Source organism: Neophocaena asiaeorientalis, unplaced genomic scaffold (assembly GCF_003031525.2).
Source record: "Neophocaena asiaeorientalis asiaeorientalis breed wild unplaced genomic scaffold, Neophocaena_asiaeorientalis_V1.1 scaffold96, whole genome shotgun sequence".
In the NCBI taxonomy this organism is placed as follows: Eukaryota; Metazoa; Chordata; class Mammalia; order Artiodactyla; family Phocoenidae; genus Neophocaena; species Neophocaena asiaeorientalis.
Genome location: NW_020175831.1, coordinates 1,567,781 through 1,574,501, shown reverse-complemented (window position 1 = coordinate 1,574,501; position 6,721 = coordinate 1,567,781).

Here is a 6,721-nt window from a genome sequence, read left to right as displayed (position 1 = left end):
TATATATATATATATAAAATACATATTAAAGACACTCCTTCTACATCCTCCTGTCCATCCTTCTGTCTCTTCTCTTTCTCTCTAATTTGTATGGATTCATGAATCCCAGTTTTATTCAGTGGGTTATAATCCTTTGCTATCATTTATTTGATGCCCAGTTATCCCCAGTTTTGCCAATGTGAGCCCCTTCAGGTTAAATCCTGTGTCTGACCCCCTTTAAAGGGAAGAGATAAAAGCATTGGCTCTGTAGCCAGACTGCTGAGGTACAAATTCTAGCTTCATAACTTAATCGTAAAACTTTGGGCAAGTTACTTAACATTTATCTACCTCAGCTTTCGCATATGGAAAATGGGCATAGTAATAGTGACCCCTCATAGGATTATCGTGAGGATTAAATGAAACAATAGAAAATGCTCAATATCTTAGTTGTGTTATCTTTTTGAGTCTCTGACTTTTCACTGAAATGGTGGGTTGAAAACTTTCTTTTTTCCACAAAGTTGTCCCAAGGGTTAAATTGGGTAATGTAAGTAAAGTACATGCGAGCTACTCTCAAAATGTTAACTACCTTGCCTTTCCCCTTTGCAAAGAGGAAGAGTAAATAAAAAGTCCTTTTAGAGATGAGAGAGTGTTTTAGTGTTATCTCATTGTTGGGGGTCCTCATTTTATTCCCAGGCACATCTCCCCAAAGTGAAGTTGGTGACAGAATTTCCTTAAATCTCCATTCTGTATGTCGGTGCACAGCTCTTGCTTTTTTATGGATTGTGACTGGATTACCACGGTTCAGGTGGGAGGGGCTGACAGTGGAAAACCTAGCGAGTTAGGAAAAGCATTCTCCCTCCTCTTCCCCTTCCCCTTCTCCTCCTCCTTAAATATAGTAATTCATTTGCTCTTTCCTATGGTAGGCATATGAAATCATCTCAAAATTAATGCACCATTACCATTGACAACAATACATTCTATTAAAGATGTGTACCCAAATACTGAGTTTACTATTTTTTCCCTATGTAGTCATGTTATCCAATTTATTTACAGTTAAAATCATTTGTTTCTCTTTGCAATCAAAAGAAAACATGGGTACAATTGACTGCATTACTGAAAAGGAAAACTTTTGTCCGACAGAAAATGCAATAAGCAAAGACAAAGACAAAAGAAAAACTGGCAGAAAATATTTTTAACAAATGGCTATATTTGATTGAAAAGTAAAGTAAGAATAATTCGGAGTATAGAATCAGGAGCCCAGAGGGTAGAGTTAAGAGATTTAGCAAATTTTACACAGGAAGTAGAATTGAACTCTGATCAAGGAACTGGCAAAATGTGTCCAACTGGATTTCAGAATAACTTTGGAGCAATGATTTCTGTGTGCCTCCATTTTCTTTCTTTTTGAACAAGAGTGTTTATATATATATTATACCTGTCCTACCATTATGTGTTGGGTGTGTATGGTGTAAATAACTTTCTCTGAAATTCATGGGTTTTAAGATCAAGAGACATTTCACATGGGGAGCTGTACTTGAGGAACTTCAGCCAAAGGGCTTCCTCTCTTTGGCCATGTGCTTTCATTTCTCTTGGGTAAATATCTAGAACTGGAAAGACTGGATCATATATATAGTAGGTGTACATTTAACTTTTGAAGAATCTTAACTTCTTAGAAAACTGTTTTCCATGGATTTGCTTTAGAAGGTGAGATCCTGGACCTCAAGCCTGAGCCTAATACCATCATGGGATAAGACTTTGAGGGCCTCGGAGAAGGAGAGAGTGCATTTTGAATGTATGAGGAATGTGAATTATTGGGCCAGAAATTGGACTGTGGTAGATCATACTTTCCAAAAAATAGCTTCAATAATGATTACCATTCTACATGCCCTACCAGACTTTGCTACTCCTCATCAAGAGGTAGCATCTGTTTCCCCTTTTCATTTCTTTTTTTTTTTTTTTTTTTTTGTGGTACGTGGGCCTCTCACTGTTGTGGCCTCTCCCGTTGCGGGGCACAGGCTCCGGACGTGCAGGCCTAGGGGCCATGGCTCAAGGGCCCAGCTGCTCTGCGGCACGTGGGATCCTCCCGGACCGGGGCACAAACCTGTGGCCCCTGCATCGGCAGGCGGACTCTCAACCACTGCGCCACCAGGGAAGCCCCCTTTTTATTTTTATTACTTGAGTAGTAGTCTATTGTATGCATATACCACAAATTCTTTAACCATTCACTTGTGGTTGGACATTGTTTCCAGTTTTTGCTGATTAAAAACTAAAGCTGCTATGAACATTCATAGTTCTTTGCATGGCTGTATACTTTCATTTCTCTTGAGTAAATAGGTAGGAATAGAATGGCTGGATCACATGGTAGTGTATGTTTAATATTTTAAGGAATTAGCAACTGTCTTACACTGCTTTTCAAAGTGGTTATACCATTTTACATTCCCTCTAGCAGTGGGAAAAATGAGAATTCTAATTGCTCTAATTCCTTGACAACACTTAGTATAGTCAGTTTTAAAATTTTAGACATTTCAATATTTGTGTAGTTTAATCCACTAAGTTTGGAGTGTTAAGCAGCAATAAGTAACTGGCATGGGATGAAAAATTAACTCCCCCAAATTGAATATAAATGTAAACCATTTTAAAGTGCATTAAAAGCTGTATTTGTTCAGGCCCTTTCATAGTTAGAAGCATCAGAATACGTAACTGAGGAAGAGAGCTCTGTGACCAAAATTCAAATACTGTATGCTATTAAAAAGTGTTTACAGTCAGAGTTTATATCCTTAATCAACAATGAGATATAGCAAGATGTTAGAATGATGACACCAATTAACCTACCTAAACATTATAGTCAACCAAAAAGGAAACGAGTATGTAATAAATATTTCATTGGCTTTTGATCCCCTTGTCTCAGTCTCTTGCAAGTGACATTCATCACTAGGTATTTTTGAGAGTCCCCAGAGGGTGTCTTTATAAGTGCTCTGAAGCTAGTCTGGGCAGGCGAGGGGTTCTCCCTCCACTGGGTGTCTCCAGGCAATGAGTCCTCACCCCAATGGGAATACCAGGTCCCTCTAGAATACTAAAGGTGCTTGGTGTTCAGGCGGCAAGACAGGAGAACTTTCTCTCTTATGTTTGCTGTCGGAGGGATCCCCAAGCAGAATTGCTTGTGCCACACGTGCTTATGTAAATTTTCCCATAGATGTTCTTTGCAAACATCTCATACTCCCTCTGCCCTATGTCCTATGAGGATCCAACCATGAGACAAACGTGGGGCAAGAGTAGAAGACAAATCCAACTCACAGACTTAGAGCTGTGTTCATTTTCACATACCCTCCCTCTTTGTCGCTGGGTCAGGCTCAATGTGCCTGGATCCTCCTCTAAGGATGAGGTGTTACCCAAAATGCTCCCCTCCTCACTTAGTAGGCAAAAAAACTTCAGGCAGTGCTGCCCCAACAATTTGTCAGATACGTGCAGACATGTTTGCCTCTCGGCAGGTTCTTAACCACACGTTGAGCTGAGATAATTCTCACTGCCACACGGTGATAAATCAGAATGACTCTACTGCAGCCTGTTGTACTCCCTGTTCAGTGGCTGTTCAATGTTCTTGTTTTATGATACATTTTTAAATTGATATTTAGTTTAATTTTCTTGTTTCCTCAGAATAGATCACCCCAAACAACCTCCCCAAAGAATTCTTTTCTCTCGTGGTTTTTATTTTTCCTCTTTTCTCTTCATTTGAATGGTTTTCTTATCCTTTTTACATTTTAGCGGTAGGCAATAAATACGTGAAAATTCTGAGACACTAGGTAAACACTCAGATTCCGTGTAAACGAATAAAAGTCATGGCTTCTGCGTGTGTTTTGCTCTCTCAATTCCAGGGCTTAAATTGAAAGTGTAAACATCTTGATCAAAAACTTTTCAGTTGGTTATCTTTAGTCCTTCATGATTAAAACTGTAAGTTCAACACGCTTTCTCAAGTGCCCTTGGAAAGAGAACTACTCTATTATGTTCCTCTCATGGTGCCTCCCTCCCCAACCCTCCACACATTAGGCAAACAAAAGCCTGAATGGATAGGGTTCGCACCGAATTTCAGGAGGCTGTGATTACATCTCTGAAATTTAAAAAAAGAATCCCACATTTGACAGAAATTGTTAAGAGTCTACAATTAACAAATAGATCTGGCATTAGTGTTTTTCTAATCAAAATCTATTGTTCTGCCGGTGCTCATGGCTGTTGTGTGAACTGACAGTGGTTGCCCTTCCAGGAAGCCTGGGGAAAGGGTGGTGCACGGGAGAGGTGAGTGTGCTTTCATGCTCATATCCCAATCTGTCAGATCCCTCCAGAGCCATACAATTCGTCTCCTGCCCTCACCTATGACGGTACAAATTTGTCCCTCATGTTGAGCAATGACCCTTTCTCTCCTGAAGTCTTCAAAGGAAGGAGAAAAAAAAAATAGATTATTAAGTTCTCATTGAACTAGAAAAACAAAACAAATCAAAAGTCTGCTCTGCTGGAGCCCCCTTGCTGGTGGTGCTCTGAGCAGAGGTAACACGGTTTGCCACTTCCGGTCCAATCCACAGAAATCATGGCAGACAACAGGAATACCATGGAAGTCTTTGGCAACTTTGAGAATTAACCTGATAATATCGTTCATTCAATGAAATAGTGACTTCAGATGTTCTTTTATGAAAGCGTGGCAATGATGAAGTTTATGAGCAGAGAGACCTTCATCGCCATAACCTACCTAATTTTTTAAAAAGCATTGATTCAGGGCTTCCCTGGTGGCGCAGTGGTTGAGAGCCCGCCTGCCAATGCAGGGGACACGGGTTCGAGCCCTGGTCTGGGAGGATACCACATGCCGCAGAGCAACTAGGACCGTGAGCCACAACTACTGAGCCTGAGCGTCCGGAGCCTGTGCTCCGCAACAAGAGAGGCCGCGATAGTGAGAGGCCCGTGCACCGCGATGAAGAGTGGCCCCCGCTCGCTGCAACTAGAGAAAGCCCTCGCACAGAAACGAAGACCCAACACAGCAAAAATAGATAAATTAATTAATAAAAAGCATTGATTCAAATTCAGTAACTGCTACAGATGAAAAACAGCCAGAAAGAGGAAATCCTCAAATGTTTTATTTAAATATAATTTGAGAGAAAACAGAAACAGGTCATCTGTACACTGATCTTCATGTGTTTTCATGGGGTGTTTTGCAAGTCTGTACGATGTCCCTGAGATATGTTTAGTCGATTCTGTTCAGGACTTGATGCTGAAGGACAGCTGTCAGTTCCACAGAGCAGCCCTGGACACGCTGTCCGGCTCGGATCCTCCTTGCCACCCTGACTCTGCAGCGGAGCTCAGAGCTCTGTGTCCTCCCAGACGGGTGCCTGCTTAGCTCTCCTTACAGGCAATGTGCCTCTGAGGGAGCTCGAAGGTTTAACTTTTTTGGGCAAAGGCTTCTCCTCATGATGGCTGAAATCCCCTCTGGAGAACACAGGTTTAAGTTGGTGGGGAAAATGCAAATTCTGAGACATGCATCACATTTATTTTCTGGGACAGCTTGACTAGGGAATATATCACAATCAAGCAAAAAACATTTTCTTTTTAAAATAATAATCCTAAAACATGCATCCGCCTTCCAAACCTCCATTTGGCCATGTGGCAGTCATGTCAGAGATCCCCCCTCTTTCCTCAAAGCTAAGCTTGGGGGTTAACATCAGCAGACGGTCTTGGCTGCTTTCTTCCCTTCTTTGTCATCACCCAAGACTGTCTGTCAGTTCTTGCCAGTTGCCCCTGGGTCACCCTTGTTTGTGTCCACAACGGTGCCTTCACACCCAGGAGGTTTTCTAGGCTCCTTCAGGGACCCTCCCTCTGGCACACAGGAAACCATCCACTGCTTGCATGATGTTGGGCACAGCTCCCCCAGGCCCATCTGCCTAGAGACGCTGCTGCACCATTTCTGCTCTCCTTCTTCTGTGCCATGACGCCCTCAGGGGTGGGCAACTCTGGGTCTCCCCACTGCTGAAGGCTCCACTTCGCAATGAATGGGACCCAGGGCCTGCCTGCTCTGGGTTCAACTCTAAACCGTTGTGGTTTCTACTCTTTCCATGAGGCTCAGCCTAGACAATGGTATGTCAAAAAGGAATAGCAAATCTAACTCACTTGAGGGTGTGTGTTCCCCGGGGTGCATGGGACCTTGTTTTGCATCCAAACAGATTCACCAAGTTCGGAGTCACCTCAGCAGCTAGGCTCTATGAAGTGGAAGCCAAGCCTTTTGAAACTCAACAGCCTTTTCTCTCCTTGCCCCCCTACCCCAGTCTCCAAGGCAATGAATGCTCCGGACTGAATAAGAGAAAGACAAGGGTACAAGAGGGGGTTCATATCTCAAGGTATCATCTTACCTCAGAAGGACATGGTATCTGTTCCTGCCATTATATGAGTCCCTTCCCTGGGAATTTGGAATTGGCATTATGAAATTAGCCTCTCTTGGGGCTGGCCTCTTGAGTGGAAGAAATATCAAAATTTCAGAAAGAGAAAACTCACAAACCTTGTAAGTATACGTTTTTGAGAGGAAACTAGATCGTCTAGCCCACCTAATTTTCATTTTCTAAAGTGTGGCATGGCCATCTTCCACCATGTGGATGAGTGTCAGATAAAGCTGACGGAAGATGGCTGAGCATGACACCTAGGGACCTGATAGCACCCCACCTCCTGGCTCCAGGCCTAAGTTCAGCTGCATTCCAGTTCCCTAACTTTACTG